This window comes from Rhinopithecus bieti, unplaced genomic scaffold (genome assembly GCF_001698545.2).
Source record: "Rhinopithecus bieti isolate Rb0 unplaced genomic scaffold, ASM169854v2 scaffold_23283, whole genome shotgun sequence".
NCBI lineage: Eukaryota > Metazoa > Chordata > Mammalia > Primates > Cercopithecidae > Rhinopithecus > Rhinopithecus bieti.
In genome coordinates this window covers 200,382-219,882 of record NW_016810852.1, presented here as the reverse complement: position 1 = coordinate 219,882, position 19,501 = coordinate 200,382, and the positions used below count along the sequence as shown (strand labels likewise).

The 19,501-nt window shown below is 40.7% G+C and overlaps 1 pseudogene; it reads right to left on the bottom strand.

Annotated features, from left to right (window-relative positions):
- Nucleotides 1–4,809: 4,809 nt before the first annotated feature.
- LOC108542811 (U6 snRNA-associated Sm-like protein LSm3 pseudogene) lies at nt 4,810–5,118 on the bottom strand (annotated as a pseudogene).
- Between the last annotated feature and the right edge of the window lie 14,383 nt (nt 5,119–19,501).

Sequence of the window (19,501 nt, the reverse complement as noted above, 5' to 3'; positions counted from 1 at the left end):
CTCGTCTAGATCTCCTGACCTCAAGTGATCCACCCACCTTGGCCTCCCAAAATGCTGGGATTACAGGCATAAGTCACTGCACCAGCTTTTTATTTATTTATTTTTTTTTAAGAGACAAGGTCTTGCTATGTTGACCCCAAGCTGGTCTCTGGTCTGGAACTCCTAAGCTTAAGGTGTCTCGGCTTCCCAAGTAGCTGGGATTACAGGCACTCATCCCTGCCCGACTACAGACACTTCTCAAATTAGCGATGAGAAATTTCAGTTTTCTGAGTCATTTCAATGCACTAGAGGACAAATGACACAAAAAGTTCATCTACATAATTAAAGATATTTGTAAATGGACTTTACATGGGCTTTGTGTTTTCTATTCCTTTGTGTGTTATCTGTGGTGAACAACCTACACATTCAGCAATGGCTCCCACAAAAGTAAAAAGACATTTGACTACAAATCACAGTCATTTGACAAGTAAAGGGGCTGATTATTGTAAGTAGTTACTGGAATCTTCAAACAGGCTAAAGTTTTTAAAAGTCACAAGTAGCAAAAAGACTCAGGAAAAAAATTAGTAGCAGAATTATTGCTTAGGATAGGAAAAGTCATATAGTTAATGAGACACTGACAATGCCAGATGGAAACTTAGAATTGAGTGGACTGTAGAACAATATGCAGCATGAGAAATGGGAGGATTTTGCTCCCCCAAAGTGCAAGAAGGCCCTCTGTTAATGACATGTTACCTAATGCCAAAGACATTTTATCTAATACCTTAAAATTAACAACATCTTTATCCAGACTGAGTCAAGAGATGTCACCAATAAATGTAATACCTTAACATTTGTAATATTTGTAAATTGCAATAAAATTCAACGTCATTTTTCCGCCGTAAAGAGCTGTCGCAAAATCCATCAAGAAAATGTAGGAATTACACATATATATGCAGCTAACAACAGAAATGCAAAATATGTGAAGCCAAAAAATGAAAGAATTGAAGAGAGAAATAGACAATTCGACAATAATAGTTTAAGATTTATATGCTTCATTTTCAATAATGAGTAGAACAACTAGACAGAAGGTCGACAAGGAAATAGAAGACCTGAATAGCACTAGAAACCAACTAGACTTAACAGACATCTACAGAACACTCCACCCAGCAAAAGTGGAATCGAAATTTCTGTTAAGTGCATATGGAACATTCTAAAGATAGACCATATGATGCTCATAAAACAAACCTCAATAAATTTAAAAGGATAGAAATGATACAAATTATGTTCTCCAATTACAATTAAATGGAATTAGAAATCAACAGAGAGAAATTTGGTATATCCACAAATAGGTGGAATTTGTTTTTTAATTATTGACTTGAAGCTCATATAGGTGGAAGTTAAACAACATACTTCTAAATAACAGAAAGAATCTTTTTATTTTTTATTTTTTTAGACAGAGTCTCACTCTGTTGTCCAGGCTGGAGTGCAATGGTATGATCTCAGCTCACTGCAACCTCCGCCTCCCGGGTTTAAGCGATTCTCCTGTCTCAGCCTCCCAAGTAGCTGGGACTACAGGTGCCCGCCACCATGCCTGGTTAATTTTTGTATTTTCAGTAGAGATGGGGTTTCACCATATTGGTCAGGCTGGTCTCAAATTTTTGACCTCAGGTGATCCACCTGCCTCGGTCTCCCAAAGTGCTGGGATTACAGGCATAAGCCACTGCGCCTGGCTAAGAAAGAAATTTTTAAGGCCGGGAGCAGTGGCTCATGCCTGTAATCCCAGCACTTTGGGAGGCCGATACAGGTGGATCATGAAGTCAGGAGTTCGAGACCAGTCTGGCCAACATAGTGAAACCCCATCTCTACTGAAAATACGAAAAAATGAGCAGGGCATGGTGATGTGCACCTGTAATCCAGCTACTCGGGAGGCTGAGGCAGGAGAATCACTTGAACCCGGGAGGCAGAGGTTGCAGTGAGCCGAGATCGCACCACTGCACTCCAGCCTGGGCGAGAGAACGAGACTCCATCTCAAATAAAAAAAAATAGAAGGAAAGAAATGTTTAAAAATCAGAAAATACTTTGAGGCAAATGAAAATGAAGGCACACATACCAAAATTTACGGGATACAGCACTAGCAGTGCTTAGAGGGAAATTTATAGCTGTAAATGCCTATACTGAAGATGAAGAAAGGTCTCAAATAAATAACTTAATCTTCTACATTAAAAAAAAAGGAAGGGGTCGGGCATGGTGGCTCATACCAGTAATCCCAGCGCTTTGGGAGGCTGAGGCAGGAAGATTGCTTGAGTCCAGGAGTTCGAAAGCAGTCTGGGCAACATGGCAAAACTCCATCTCTACAAAAAATACAAAAAGTAGGTGAGTGAGATGGCACAAACCTGTAGTCCCAGCTACTCAGGAGGCTGAGGTGAGAGGATCACCTGAGCCCAGGGAGGTTGAGGCTGCAGTGAGCCATGATTGCACTACTGCACTCTAGCCTGGGAGACAGAGTGAGACTCTGTCTCAAAAGAAAAAGAAAAAGAAATTAGAAAGAGAAGAGCAAACTAAATCCAAAGCAAATGGAAAAAAGAAATTAACAAAGATTAGAACAGAGATACATGTAATAAAGAATAGAGAAACAACAGAGAAAATCAACAAAACCAAAAGTTGGTTTTTTGAAAAGATCAATGAAATTGACAATATTTAGCTAGAATAACCAAGGGGGAAAAAAAAAGAGAAGACTCAAGTGATTGAAATCAGAAACTGAAATCAGTAAAGAGGAAATTTACTACCAACCTTACGTAAATAAAAAGGATTATAAGAGGTCGGGCACAGTGGCTCACACCTGTAATCCCAGCACTTTGGGAGGCTGAGGTTGGTGGATCACGAGGTCAAGAGATTGAGACCATCCTGGTCAACATGGTGAAACCCTGTCTCTACTAAAAATACAAAAATTAGCTGGGCGTGGTGGTGTGCGCCTGTAGTCCCAGCTACTTGGGAGGCTGAGGTAGGAGAATCTCTTGAACCTCGGAGGTGGAGGTGGCAGTGAGCCAAGATCATGCCACTGCACTCCAGCCTGGCGACAGAGCGAGACTCCATATCAAAAGAAAAGAAAAGGATTGGAAGAGACTACTGACCAGGCTCACACCTGTAATCCCAATGAATTGCTTGAGGCCAGGAGTTTGAGACCAACCTGAGCAACATATAGCGACTCCATCTTTTTTTTTTAAAAAGAAAGTTATTTAATTAGCTGGACATAGTAGGAAGCCCATAGTCCTAGCTATTTGGGAGACTGAAGTGGGAGGATTGCTTGAGCCCAGGAGTTCAAGATCGCAGTCAGCTATGATCATGCCACTGCACTCCAGCTTGGGTGAGAGAGTGAGACCTTGTCTCTAAGAAAAAAAGAAAGAAAGAAAGAAAAGGAAAGGAAAGGAAAGGAAAAGAAAGGAAAGGAAGAAAAAAGTATGTCAACAAACTGGATAACTTAGATGAACAAATTCCTAGATAGACAAAACTGCAAAATTACCTGGAAAGAAATAGAAAATCTGAATATATTTATAACAAGTAAAGAAATTGAGTCATTAATCTAAAAGCATTCAACAAAGAAAAGCTACCAGATGGTTTCATTGATGAATCCCCCCAAATGTTTGAAGAAGAACTAACACTGACCCTTCTCAAACTCTTCCAAAAAATAGAAGAGGATGGAATACTTCCTAACCCATTCTATGAAGTCAGTAGTACCCTGATACCGAAGCCAGACAAAGACATCACGAGAAAAGAAAACTATAAACCAGTATCCCCATGCATATAGACACAAAAATCCATAACAAAACACTAGTAAACAAAAGTTTGCAACATATAAAAAGTTTTATACACCATGACCAGGTGAGATTTATCTCAAGGATGCAAGGTAGGTTCAATATACGAAAATTGATTAATATACTACATCACATTAATAAAATAAAGGACAAAAACTATGTGATCATCTCAATACAATTAGGAAAAGCACTGGACAACATCTAACACCCTTTCATGACAAAACACACTTAACAAATTAGAAATGGAAAGAAATTCTCAACCTGATAAAGGGCATCTCTGAAAAACCCATAGTTAATAGCATAATTAATGGCGAAAGACTAGATGCCTTCCCCCTAAGGTCAGGAGCAAGACAAGGGTGTTCACCAATTGTAATCCACAGAGTACTGGAGGATCCAGCCAGGACAATCAGGCTACAATATGTAATAAAAGCCATCAGGATGAAAAGGTAGAGGCAAAGCTATCTTGATTTGCAAATCTTATATATAGAAAATCCTAAGGAATCTAGTAAAAAAATTATTAGAACTAATAAATTTAGCAAGATTGCAAGATGTAAGATCAATACATAAAAATTAATTATATTTCTACACATTTGCAATGAACAATCTGAAAATGAAAATAGGAAAACTGTTTCATCTACAATACCATCAAAAGAATAAAATCCTGGGAATATATTTAACTAAAGAAGTATAAAATTTATACTCTGGAAACCATGAAAATATTCATGAAACAAATGCAAAAGTTCTAAATAAAAAGAAAAATATTACACGTTCATAGATCAAAAGACATAATTTTTTAATCTTGGTGGTCATATTTATTGGAAGAGCTTGAGAGAGATGAAAATACCGTTTAGCGTAGTCGTGAGTTATCTGCAAATCAACTCATTTCAGGAGTGGAAGAATCCCCAGAATTATTTCTTAATATCAGAATGTATGCATGTTTCTGTTTTGAATGTCTTGTACATTTAGAGCGGCCACTGTGCAAAGTCTCCTATTTTCCATACAGGACAAATTCTTTGTTTCAGCCAACTCTCAGTGGAGGGGCAACCAGGACAACGACATTTCCCTGGACAAAGAGCGCTGGAATATTCTATTTCATTGATTTATATATCTCTTCATATGTTTCTTCATCAATGTCTACAGTAGTCACAGTTTCTTCCACATCTCCCAAGGTCATGTTTAAATGTTGATCATAAGCATGGTAATCTGCCTTGAAACTCTCGGTCATTTCTCATTTTCACATAAATTAGTTCATCTAGGCTGAGCCTGATAAAATCCAGGGCTCCTCTACAGTGTTGGTAGTTTGTTGCTGGTCTACATCGTCCGCCATGTTTACAGAAGACGTAAATATTTTAAAATGTATGTATGTATTTAATTTATTTATTTATTTATTTATTTAGATGAAGTTTTGCGCTTGTCACCCAGGCTGGACTGCATGGGCGCAATCTCAGCTCACTCCAACCTCTCTCTCCTGGGTGCAAGCCATTCTCCTGCCTCAGCCTACAGAGTATCTGGGATTATAAGCATCCAGAACCACACCTGGCCAATTTTTGTATTTTTAGTAGAGACGAGGTTTCACCATGTTGCCCAGGCCTGTCTTGAACTCCTGACCTTAAGTAATCCACCCACCTTGGCCTCCCAAAGTGCTGGGATTACAGGCATGAGCCACCGCGTCCAGTCTATTTATTTATTTTTACCATAAGACTTTTTTGTGAATACTTAATATTGTTAAGATGGCAATACTCCCCAGATTGATTTACAGATTCCATACAATTCCTATCAAAATCCTAGCTGACTTCTTTGAAGAAACTGGCAGGCTGATTCTAAAGTTTATTTGGAATTGAAAGGAACTCCGAATAGCCAAAATAATCTTGAAAAGGAAGAACAAAGTTAGAGGACTCACGTTTCCTGATTTCAAAAGTTAATACAAAGCAACAGTATTCAAGATAATGTGGTACTAGCACAAGGACAGATATATTGATCAATGAACTAGAATTGAGAGTCCAAAAATAAAACCATGTGTCTACAGTCAACTAATTTTTGACAAAGACGTCAAGATCATTCAATGGAGAAAAAATTGTCTTTTCAGCAAATGATGCTGAGACAACTGGTAGCCATATGCAGAAGAATGAAGTTGGCTTCTTACCATATACAAAAATTAATTAAAAATGAATCTAATACCTAAGTGTAAGAGCTAAAACTATAAAAGTCTTGGAAGAAAACATGGAAGTATTGCAAGAAAAATATTGATTACCTTATATTTGGCAATGGATACTTAGATATGATACCAGTAGCGCAAGCAACCGAAGAAAAAAAGATAAATTGGTCTTGATCAATATTAGAAACCTTTGTGCTTCAAAGGACACTATCAAGAAAGTGACAAGACAGTCCACAGAATGGGAGAAAATTTTATAAATCATATCACTAATAAGGGATTTATAGCTAAACATATAAAAGACATAAAAAACTCTTACAACTCACACTCAATAAAATACAAATAATTAAATTTTAACATAGGAAAACCACAATAAGGTGAAGGGACTTAGCACTATTGAACTGTATATGTAAAAGGACTAAGATGGTAAATTTTATGTTGTGTATATTTTACCACAATTTTTAAAAGTTTTTTAGGCCAGATGGGGTGGCTCACGCCCATAATTCCAGCATTTGGGGAGGCCAAGACAGAAGCCCAGGAGTTTGAGACCAGTCTGGGGAAAATAGCAGGACTTCATCTCTACAAAAAATTTAAAAATTAGCCAGGCATGGTGGTACATGACTGTAGTCCTAGCTATTCAGGAGGCTGAGGCAGGAGTACTGCTTGAGCCCAGGTTTTCAAGGCTGCAGCGAGCTACAATTGTACCACTGCACTCCAGCCTGGGTGACACAGCAAGACCTCATCTCTGAAAACAACAACAACAACAACAATAAATTTTTTTAATGGGCAAAGGTTCTAAACAGACATTTCTCCAAAGAAGAAATAGAAATGGCCAATGAGCACATGAAAAGATACTCAACATTATTAGTTATCAGGGAAATGCAAATAAAAAGTAAGATACCACTTCACACCCACTAGTACGGTTATAATGAAAAAGATAGTAACAAGTGTTATTGAGGATGTGGAGAAATCAGAACCCTCATATACCGCTGGTGGTAATGCAAAATGGTGCAGCTGCTTTGGAAAACAGTTTAGCACTTCCTCAAATGATTAATTATAAAGTTAACATATGACCTAGCCAATCTACTCCTGGGTGTACTCCCAGAAGAATTTAAAACATATGTCCACATAAAAACTTTTACACAAATGTTTATAGCTTCAGTATTTATATTAACCAAAAAGTAGAAACAACTCATATGTCTGTCAACTGACAAATCTATAAAGAAAATGTAGAATGATATATCCAAACAATGAAATGTTATTTAGCCATAAGAAGGAATGAAGTAATGGCACTGGCTACAACGTGAATGAACCTGAAAACATTATATTTTTCACAATGATATTATAATCATTTTATATGATTCTATTTAAGAGATTAGTGGTTTTCCTGGGCTGGGATGCATGGGGAGAGAGGGGTCACAGCTGAAGGGTATGGGGTTCATTTTTGAGGTAATGAAAATGTTCTAAAATTGACTCTGATGGGCTGCGCTCAGTGGCTCATGCCTGTAATCCCAGCACTTTGGGAGGCCGAAGTAGGAGGATCACGAGGCCAAGGGTTCGAGACCATCCTGGCCAACACGGTGAAACCCCGTCTCTACTGAAAATACAAAAATTAGCTAGACCTGGTGGCGTGTGCCTGCAGTCTCAGCTACTCGGGAGCTGAGGCAGGAGAATCACTTGAACCCACCAGGTGGAGTTTGTAGTGAGCCGAAATCAAGCCACTGCACTCCAGCCTGGTGGCAGAGCAAGACTCTATCTCAAAAAAAAAAAAAAAAAAAATTGACGCTGGTGATGGTTGCACATTTCTGTGAATATACTAAAAACCACTAAATTTTATACTTTCAAGCAGTGGATTATACAGTATGTGAATTATATCCTGATAAAGCTGTTTAAAATTGTTATGAAAAGGAAACAAATAGATTAATTATAATAAAGGTTGAACTAAGCTTAATTTTTTCAAGAAAGTTTGGTTAAAAGTCATTTTAGTTTTCAGTGGGGGTGAAACATGCACTATATATCACAGTTGATCAGCATCTTGTGTAGTAGAAATTTGTAACAAGGCTTTGGATTTTTCTGGATAAAGTAAAATAAGGAAGACATTTTTAAAACGAAAAGGCTTCTTTACCTATACTATGGATTTGCATGGGAGTCGACATCCTTTGTGGATTGGAGGGACCACAAAAAAAGTGTGTGCTAATAAGTTCAGCAAAATGCACAACTCACAGGGAAAAAAAAAAATTATTGGCCGGGTGCGGTGGTTCATGCCTGTAATCCTAGCACTTTGGGAGGCCAAGGTGAGCGGATCACCTGAGGTCGGGTGTTCAAGACCAGCCTGACCAACCAGGAGAAACGCCGTCTTTACTAAAAATACAAAATTAGCTGTGCGTGGTGGCACTTGGCTGTAATCTCAGCTACTCGGGAGGCTGAGGCAGGAGAATCACTTGAATCAAGGAGGTGGAGGTTGGGGTGAGCCGAGATCGTGCCACTGCACTCCAGTCTGGGTGACAGAGCAAAAGTCTGTCTCAAAAAAAAAAAAAAAAAAAAAAAAAAATTCTCTACTCAAAATGGCATTACTGATTTATTACTGAATGATTATATCTACATCTTATTAATCACGCTAATGTACCATGAGCTGTAGGTATAATTTTTATGCAGGGATTCTCTGAGACCTAAAAATCATTTCAAGAGTTGTTCTAAGCAGTACCGTGGCTCACGCTTGTAATCCCAGCACTTTGGGGGGCCAAAGTGGGAGGATCACTTGAGCCCAAGCATTTGAGAGCAGCCTATGCAGTTTAGTGAGACCTCATCTCTACAAAAAATACAAAAATTAGCTGGGCATAGTGGTGCATGCCAGCAGTCACATCTACTCAGGAGGCTGAGGTGGGAGGATTTCTGAAGTCCAGGAGGTCCAGGCTGCAGTGAGTTCAACTGCAGTGCCATATTGAACGCCAGCCCGGGTGGCAGTGAGTCCCTGTCTAAGAAAAAAAAAAAAGGAGTTCTCTGGAGTGAAAAGATTGGGAAAGACTGCTCTATAGGCAACCGTTTCTGCTTTCATTATTTATTGAAAATATTGCGCTTTTTTTTTTTTTTTTTTTTTTTTTTTGAGGATGGAGGTTCTCGTGGCCTCTGTCGCCCGGGGGGGGGCTGGAGTGCAGTGGCTTGGAATCTCCAGCGGCCCACTTGCAAAGGCTCCCGCCTCCCCGGATTCACGCCATTCTCCTGCCTCAGCCTCCCGAGTAGGCTGGGGGGACTAACAGGCGCCCGCCAACCCTCGGCCGGGGGCTAGGGTTTTTGTATTTTTAACGTAGAGGATCGGGGGGGTTTCACCATGGGTTAGCCAGGATGGTTCTCCGATCTCACCTGACCCTGTGGATCCGGCCCCGTCTCGGCCTCCAAAGTGGGCTGTGCTGGGATTACAGGCTTGAGCCACCGCGCCCAGCCGAAAATATACTTTTAATATATAATTTATATACTCATATTTCCACACTTTTCTTACTCAAAGAATGGCACACTACGCACTGTTCTGCGTCTTGCTTTTTTCCATTTAGCCATATTTTCTGGGATCCCTGGAGGTAGATAGGGGGTCTTCTCATGGCTTTTTACATCTATATAGGACTCCACTGTATAGATGCAACATTCAACTAGTCCCCAAACACCTTTTTTATTATTTCCAGTCTTTTATTGACACAAATAGTGCTGCAATGAATTGCCTTGTTTCTATGCCGTTTACTGGTTTTGCTAGTGCGTCTTGGGATAGATTCCTAGAAAGTAGGATTGCTAAATCAAAGGGTAAATGCATATTCCTTTTCATTAGATATTGCCAAGTTGCCTTCCACGAAGATGATATCATCTTGCATTCCATGAGCAATGTGTAAGACACCCTGACTCCCTACATCTCATCATCAGAGTGTGTTGTCAAACTTTTGGAGTTTTGCCAATCTGATAAAGGAGAAATATTATCTCGGGGTGATTTTAATTTGCACTTCCGGTCAGGCGCAGTGGCTCGTGCCTGTAATCCCCGCACTTTGGGAGGCGGAGGCAGGCGGATCACTTGAGGTCGGGAGTTGGAGACCAGCCTGGCCAACATGGTGAAAACCCGTCTCTACTAAAAATACAAAAATAAAATAAAATAAAATAAAATAAAATAAAATAAAATAAAATAAAATAAGCCAGGCATGGTGGCACACGCCTGTAATCCAGCTACTTGGGTGGCTGAGGCAGGAGAATCGCTTGAACCTGAGAGGCGGAGGTTGCAGTGAGCTGAAATCAGGCCACTTCTCTCCAGTCCGGGTGACAGAGCCAGATTTCCTCTCAAAAAAGAAAGAAAGAAAGAAAGAAAACAAATTGCATTTTCCTCATTATGTAAAAGGCTGAACATCTTTGCTATTTGCCTTTCTTTTAGAGACAGGATCTCGCCCGTCACCTAGGCTGGAGTGCAGTGGAATGATCCACTGCAGCCTGGACCTTCTGGGCTCAAGCAATCCTCCCATCTTAGCCGCCCAAGTAACTGGGGCTACAGGCATGTGCCACTGCATCTGGCTAATTTTTTTATTTTTATTTTTTGTAGACAGTGGGTCTCACTATGTTGCCCAGGCTGATCTTGAACTCCTGGCCTCAAGCGATCCTCCCATCTCAGCCCTCTCAAAGGACTGAGATTACACGCATGAGCCACTGATCCCGGCCTCTTTTTTTTACTATCTATGTTCATATCTTTTGCCCTTTCTCCTTCATGATTCTAAAAATCATGAACTCTTTGTATGTTAGGAGTGTTAGTGTGTTATGACTTGTCAATACCTTTTGACAGTTTGTTAATGTCTTTTAAATATTTTAGTTCTTCCTCTCTCTCTCTTCTTCTCTCTCATGTTTGCAAATAATACTTACATCTATATAATAACAGTTATCAGTCTTTTCTTCTATAGCTTCTGATTTTAAAGTTATAAATGTTTTCCCATTCCTAGTTTAAAAAGACACACTTAGTTTTCTTCTAGCACTTGTTTACATTTTTCATATTTAGATCTCTTACCCATTTGCCATATATTCTGGTATATGAGAAGAATGAAGCTGATGTTATATTTTTCCATATAGGTACATGGTTGCAGTTGTCTCAATACCATTTGTTTAAAAGTTTGGCTCTTCCCCACTGCTCTGAGATGCATCCTTTCATTGATCTGTCTATTCATATACCGACACTATACTCTTTTAATTACAGAAACTTTATAACATTTTAATGTCCTGGAGGGCTAGCTTCCCTATGTATCTCTTTCTTAAAGAATTTTACTACTGTTGCTTGTTTATTACTATTATCATTATTATTTTGGACACAGGGTCTCGCTTTGTCACCCAGGCTGGAGTACAGTGGCATGAACTTGCCTTGCCACAAACACTGCCTCCCAGGTTCAAACAGTCCTCCCACTTCAGCCTCTCAAGTAGCTGGGACTACAGTCTTGTGTCACCCTGCCCAGCTAATTTTTGTATTTTTGTAGAGATGGGGTCTCACTGTGTTGCCCAGGCTAGTGTTTATTCTTTTTTAAAAAATCTTTATATAAAAAACTTGTAAGACTACAAAATTATCAAAATCTCATGGTAATTTCCACTGGGATTATGATTAATATATCATTTAATTTAGGGAGAACTGACATCTTTATGACAGAATCTCCTATCCAAGAACACAGTATGTCTTTCCTTTCCATTTGTTTAAGTCCACGTTTGTGTCTTCCATGTGTGTTTCATAGTTTTTACTCATGTAGGTTTTGCACATTTCTTTTGGTCTACATCAAATATTTTACTTTATTGTTGCTATTTTAAGTGGATCTTCTCTCTCATCTCTCATTATATTTTCTGTTCTTTTTATTTTTTTTTTCTTTTGAGACATAGTTTCACTCTGTCGCCCAGGCTGGAGTACAATGGCGTGATCTCGGCTCACTGCAACCTCCACATTCTGCATTCAAGCGATTCTTGTGCCTCAGCCTCCCGAGTAGCTGGGATTACAGGTGCCTGCCACCACAGCCAGCTAATTTTGTATTTTTAGTAGAGATAGGGTTTCACCATGTTGGCCAGGCTGGTCTCCAACTCCTGACCTCAAGTGATCCGCTCTCCTCGGCCTCCCAAAGTGCTGGGATTACAGGCATGAGTCACTCACCGCACCAGGCCTTCTCTCATTATATTTCCTAATTTACTTACTGTTTATATATAGGCAGATGATTTCTACGTGTTGATTTTTGTTTCTTTTTTTTTTTTTAGATGAAGTTTTGCTCTTATTGCCAGACTAAAGTGCAATGGCACAATCTCGGCTCACTGCAAACTCCGCCTCCTGGGTTCAAGCAATTCTCCTCCCTCAGCCTCCCGAGTAGCTGGGATAATAGGCATGCACCACCATGCCTGGCTAATTTTGTATTTTAAGTAGACAGAGGGTTTCTCCATATTGGTCAGGCTGGTCTCAAACTCCCGACCTCAGATGATCTGCCTACCTTGGCCTCCCAAAGTGCTGGCCAAGCCACCACGCCCATCCCATGTTGATTTTTATATCCAGTTACTTTACTTAGTTTTATTGTTTGTGAGAGTTTTTCTTTCCATCCTTTTGGATGTTCCAACTAAACAATTATGTTATCTATAAATAGAGATTGCTTTATCTCTTTCTTTTCAATTACTGTGTTTCTTGTCTGATATGATTTCCCTTGTATAATTTGTTTTAACTAATACTTCCAACATAATGTTCATAGAGGAGATAGTAGACATTATTCCTCACTTCAGCTTTTTTTTTTTTTTTTTAGACAGAGTCTCACTCTATCGCCAGGCTGGAGTGTAGTGGCACAATCTTGGGATTACAGGCTTGAGCCACCGCGCCCGGCCTATTTTTATATTTTTATTAGAGACAGAATTTCACCATGTTGGCCAGGCTGGTCTTGAACCTCAGGAGATCTGCCCACCTGAGCCTCCCAAAATGTTGGGATTACAGGTGTGAGCCACCACGCCTAGCCAGCATTTTAAAATTAAGGTAAGAGGCTAACCCTTGAGGAGTTTTATATAGATATAATCAGATTTGAATTGTGTCATGTGCCTTTTCACGTTATTGTTGTGAGTTCCCTTGAAAACAGATGAAGAATTGTCTGCATATTGTTTATGTAGGAAGGTGAGCCCAGAGAACAAGCGTGAGAAATAAGGAGGAATGAAACAGGGAAAGCCAATGCAAGATGCACTGACCAATTGGCTGGCGTTATAGGTAACTAGTGCTTGATTCTGTGGAGCCATCTGAGGAGCCTTATGAAATGTGCTTCAGAACTGTTTGCCAGGTAATGAAAAGCTAGCTTTGATCAAGATACCTCACATATAAGGGTTGACCATATATGAATGCTGAGAGGGTTTCTGCCGGCATCCACGGCACTGTGTCAGAGAAGCCTTGGAGCAGGAAATAAGCATTATCTTACAGCTTCTGTGGGTCAGGAATGCAGGAACGTCTTAGCTTGATGGTTCTGGCTCAGGATTTCTAATGTGGTTGCAGTTAGGACATCTATAGGTCCTGCAGTTATCTGAAGGCTTAATTGGGGCTAGAGAATTCACTTCCAATGGACTCATTCATATGCTTGTTGGCAGGAAGCCTCAGTTCCTCATCAGGCGGACCTCCCCATTGGTTGCTGGAGTGTCCTCACAATATGGCAGCCAACTTTTCCCAGAGTCAGTGATCTACAAGGGGAGGGGAATTAGATTCCACCTCTTGAAGGGAGGAACATCAAAGAATTTGTGGACATATTTTAAATCCAGCAAACTGTCATAATATAATCCAGATAGATCCTGACTATCTGAACATCCTGAAAAATATCACATTGGTCCATTTTGTCAATAACATGATGTTAATCAGACCACATGAGTAAGAAGTGGCAAGTAAGTTGAAGCCTTGGTAAGATACACATTTTCCAAAGAATGAGCAATAAATGATAAATCTTAGGAAGATTCTGGGTCCTACCACATCAGTGACGTGTATAGGGATCCACTAAGATGGAAGCATAATACTTGTTAGCCTCTTTGGGTTCTGGAGATGGTATGTTTTATACGGGGGAAAACTACTCTGACTCATTCACTGAATCACGTGGAAAACTGGCAACTTTGAATGGGGTCCAGAGTAATGAAAGGCTCTACAGCTGGTTCATGCTGCATTACAAGCAACCCTGCCACTTAGGCCAGGTGACCTAGGAGACTTTGTGATATTAGAGCTTTCTGGGGTGTAAAAACACCTGTAGGAATGTGTGGAAAACCGCAGACAGCTATATGCCACTCAATAAATTGTTCCCAGCATACTCCTGGGTCATGGTAGAGATGAAACAGCTGACTATGAGACATCAAGTGGCCTGTGGTTAGAGCTGCCCATCCTGAGCTGGTTTCTGTCAGACCCATCAAGTCATAATGTTGAGTGGGTCCAGCAGCAGTCCATTATAAAACTGCAGTAGCATATCAGGATTGGGTATCAAGTGGAGCCAGAGGATAAAAGTAAGCCACCAGCCACATGTCATCCTGTCAACCAGTACGGTTGCATAGATGCCTTTCCCTGTATTCCATTTACGTCCACATAGAAGGTCTTATGACAAACTGATGGAGGAAGCAAAGGCCAAGCTTGATACTGGGACGCACTAGCTTGATTTGTGGGTATAAACCAAAAGCAGACTGGTGATACAGTGCTGTCTCACTCAGAGTGGCCCTGAAAGCATGTTGAGATGAAATCCTCCCATGGCCAGAGCTTTAGGAAGTACGTCTGGTCTTCTACTTTATGTGGAAAGAGAATTGGCCCAAGATGAAAATATACACAGACGTGAAGGCAGTGGCAAATGGCTTAATTGAACAGGGATCTGAAAGGAACAAGATTGGAATACTGGGGACAATATTGGAAAGAAGCATGTAAATCAAGAGTCTGCAAACTTTTTCTACAAAGGATCAGAGTAACTGTTTCAGACTCATGGGCCATATGGTTTCTGTTGTAACTGCACAGCTCTGCTGTTGTAGTATAAAAGCAGCCATATTCAACACATAAATAAGTGGCATGGCTGTGTTCCCATAAAACAGGCAGTGGGTGAATTTGGCCTGAGCTTTAGTTGCCAACCCTTGGTATAGATGGACCCAAAGAAGTGGGCAAAAAAAAAAATGTGAATATCTTTTTCTGCATTTCATTAACCACATGACAGCATCCACCAACAGAAGACTGACTGGACAACCAAATAGACAGGATGACTCAACTAGTTGACATTAACTACCCTCTGTTATCACTCATCCCAGTTCTGGCCAGATCAGCTCACAAATGGGGTAGTCATATGGCAAGGCTGGAGGCTATGAATGGCACAAAAGTATGAGTTCCTACTTACTAAAGCTGGTATCGTTACTTTTGCAAAGCAATGCACAACCTGCCAGCAGCAGAGGCCAATGCTGAGTCCCCAGTACGGTATCATTCTTTGAGGAGACCAACCACCCCCTTTCTGCCAAGTTGATTACTAGGCCCTTTCCACTCTAGAAGGAGCATTGCTTCATCTTGACTGGAATTAACACATGTTCTAGATATAGTCTTACCTTTTCTGCCTGCAGGGCCTTGGACAACACTCTGAGAACTCACAGAGTGATATACCAGTATGGAATTCTGCATAGCATTGCCTCTGACCAAGAAACCTAACTTACAGCAAGAGAGTGTGGCAATGGCCACATGACAATGGGAGCCACCAGTCCCGTCATATACCACATCACTCAGAAGCTTCTGGACTCAATAAAGTGAGGGAATACCCTTTGGAAACTGTAGACAAGATACCAGGTTAGAAATGATACTCAACCGGGCGCAGCGGCTCAGGCTGGGCGCAGTGGCTCATGCCTGTAATCCCAACACATTGGGAGGCCAAAGCAGGCGGATCACAAGGTCAGGAGTTCGAGACCAGCCTGGCCAATATGGTGAAACCTCGTCTCTACTAAAAAAACAAAAATTAGCCGGGCATGGTGGCAGGTGCCTGTAGTCCCAGCTACTCAGGAGGCTGAGGAAGGAGAATCATGTGAACCCAGGAGGTGGAGGTTGCAGTGAGCTGACATCCAACCTGGGTGACAGAGCGAGATTCCACCTCAAAAAAAAAAAAAAAAAAAAAAAAAAAAAAAAGGAAAGGAAAAAAGAATTGATACTCAATAAAAATAGGACATCATCTTCCAGGATGCAATATACACCCTAAATCAATGACTATTATATGATATTTTATCCCCAGGAGACATAGTACATGAGTTTGGAAACCAAAGAATGTCAATAGAAATGGCCCCACTTATCATCAATCCCACTGGCCCAGTTGGGAAGTTTGTGCTTCCCATCCCCTCAATTTTAAGGCCTAGAGATCCTGGTTCCCAGAGGGGAATGCTTCCACCAGGAGACATGGTAAGAGTCTCCTGTAGCTATCGCCTAGTCACTTTGGGATCCTTGTGCCAAGAGACATCAAGAAAGGAAAGTAGTAACCATACTGTCATAGGTAATTAATTGATCCTTATCATCAGAAGAAGATAGGGCGCCATTACTCAATAGGGATAGGGAAGAATGTATTTTGCATCCAAGTGGTTTACTGAGAAATCTCTTGGTACTCCCTGCCCAATATTTATGGTAAATGGACAAAGACAGCAGCCACAGTCTAAGAAGAGCATGATGACCACGGCTTCAGGCCACTCAATAATGAGGGTCTGGGCCACCCATCAGATAAGCCATCTGGACCAGCAAAGGTGCTAGCTGAGGATGAAAGAAATCTAGACTCCTAGATTAGAGTGTGTATTAGAGGAAGGAGACTGTGGCTCAAGACCAGCTGAAGCAGTGAGGGCGATAGTTTGTCCCAATAACCTTCTTCTCAAAGTTTTTCCAGGAAAGAAACTTATTCAGAATCCTGGCCCTGTTCCCAGAATTGAATGCACAAAGTAAGCAGATCCAAGTGGTGCAAGGGATAAGCTGTAGTGGATGCTGTGGTATACCACACAGAACTCCCCCTTTAGGATTGAGCTACTCATTTCCCCAGCTGCCGGGAGCATTGTCTGCCAATGGCTCACAGCCGAATCCTTCTCTAGAAATTTCTCTGGGCAAAAGAGAGCTGCCTTGCCCAAGGTTTTGCCCCTACTCTGGCGGCAGTCCATATCCAACAACTAATCAATATAGGAATACAAAGGTCTGGCCCCCTTGCCTCAATTTGGAGCAAATCTAAAGGAATATTCCAGCACTAAAGCTCCCTGTGAGATCCATTAAGTCCTCTCTTGCAATTGTTGTGAATTCAACTTTTCCATCTGCCCAGCCCTGACACACACACACACACACACACACACACACACACCCCGCAATGTTGAAGGTCTCCCCTATGAGCTCATCTCCAGAAAGCAGCGCTGCTCACTGCTTGGTGGATATTGCTTCAGATTTTTTTTCTATATAGCCAATATATCTTTCATAATTTGGAGAAATAATAATAAATTAACAATATTTTAAGGACCAAAAGATGATAAGAAATGGGATTAGAAAATACCAGAATTTGTAATCTTAGGGCTCTCAGCAGTAAAAGCTAACTCGCTTTATTAAAATTGTGTGTGTGTGTGTGTGTAGAGCATGTCCCACTTTAAGATACTAAAACTTTTTTAAGCTATGATTAGAGAAAAGTGCTTGGGTGTCATCTCCTCTTTCAAATCAGAGAGAAAAATAACATAAAGCATGAGAACAATAAAAATAACACAAAATGGCTAGAGGCCACACTGTCCATAATAAACTGAGAAAGGAAAATTGACTTGTTGGAGGAAAATACTAAATAATAAGCCGTTTTTATAAATTGCCATCTTCTCTTTCTTTTTTTTGGAGACGAAGTCCTGCTCTGTCACCCAGGCTGGAGTGCATGTCGCGATCTCTGCTCACTGCAACCTCCGCCTCCTGGATTCAAGTGATTCTCCTGCCTAAGCCTCCTGAGTAGCCGGGATTACAGGCGCACACCACTACGCCTGGCTAATTTTCGTATTTATAGTAGAGACGGGGTTTCACCATGTTGGGCAGGCTGGTCTCAAACTCCTGACCTCATGATCCGCCCACCTCGGACTCCCAAAGTGCTGGTGTTACAGGTGTGAGCCACTGCACCTGGCCGTCATCTTCTCTTTCTATACGTAGACCATGTTGAGATTTGCCCCGTTGGACCACAAGTGTCCTTAGCAGCTGATTTGTCTGTGTAATCAGGACCAGACAAGACATTTCATGGTTCTGTTTTCCAGTTTCATAGATGAGAAAACCAAGGCTTCAGAATACTAAGCTGACTTGTTCAGAGTCACATAGTAATGATTAGAACCCAGATGCAAACTCAAATCCTCACGGCTTTCAGTTTGCCATGTTCTTCTTTCTGGCGACAACAGGAAAGACAGGTTGATGGCACAATCCATTTTTTAAATCCAAAGAATACTTAATAATCATTTATTGAGGTGATTCAGTGCAACCTTTGGTAGATGGGAAAATCCAACTCATGGAATAAGTAGGCTATGCACTCTTGTTCAAATCTTAACTTACCCATAAAATGATTTAATTCCATATCTGCAAAAAGACATAATGATGTAACTAAAAAAAATTCATTGTGACCATAGCAGATTTGTCATGAACAGGCATGCAGTAATATGAAAACACTTCAAATATACACTTTATATTAAACTGGTGTTGCATGCCAGGAACATTTTGAGCCACCTGGAAGGAATATTTATTTCTTTAGAAATGATTACCCTCCCAAAAAAAACTGCAATTAGGAAACAATTTATCCAGGTAATTAATGCTCTGTGAAAGAAATCTAGAACAAAAAAAGTAAATAGCTTTGGACTTTGCAGTCAAGATGAGAACAAAACAAATCCTCACCCCCTCTCCACCCGCTCAGCTTCCATTCCTGGTGTATCAGAACAACCACCAGTGATTGCTGCAAGAAATTATCCCAGATTAGAACAAAAACCATTTGTTATGCTTTATACTTTATTTGCCAGTTTGCAGATGATGCTAAAATATGTTGGTCAAATCGACAAAAAGAAATGCAGACTTCTACATATATTCTATTTACTAGAAAATAGCACTAGCTTTAAAATTAGCAACACAAAATTGGACTTGGGAGCAGTTTACAAATTGGCATTTCTCTATGTTCATGCTCTGTCAAATCTTTGTGTGACTTTTATGTATTGCTAGAGTAGCATGAAGAAAATAATGAAGGATGTTTGAAAAAAGGGGGAAAATCACCCACTTTATCCACCACATGAACACATTTTCATTTTCCTTAAAGACCTTGTCCAGGCCGGGCGCGGTGGCTCAAGCCTATAATCCCAGCACTTTGGGAGGCCGAGACGGGCAGATCACGAGGTCAAGAGATCAAGACCAGCCTGGCTAACACGTCTCTACTAAAAAAAAAAATACAAAAAACTAGCTGGGCGAGGTAGCAGGTGCCTGTAGTCCCAGCTACTTGGGAGGCCAAGGCAGGAGAATCGCTTGAACCCAGGAGGCAGAAGTTGCAGTGAGCTGACATCGCACCACTGCACTCCAGCCTTGGTGATAGAGCAAGATTCCATCTCAAAAAAA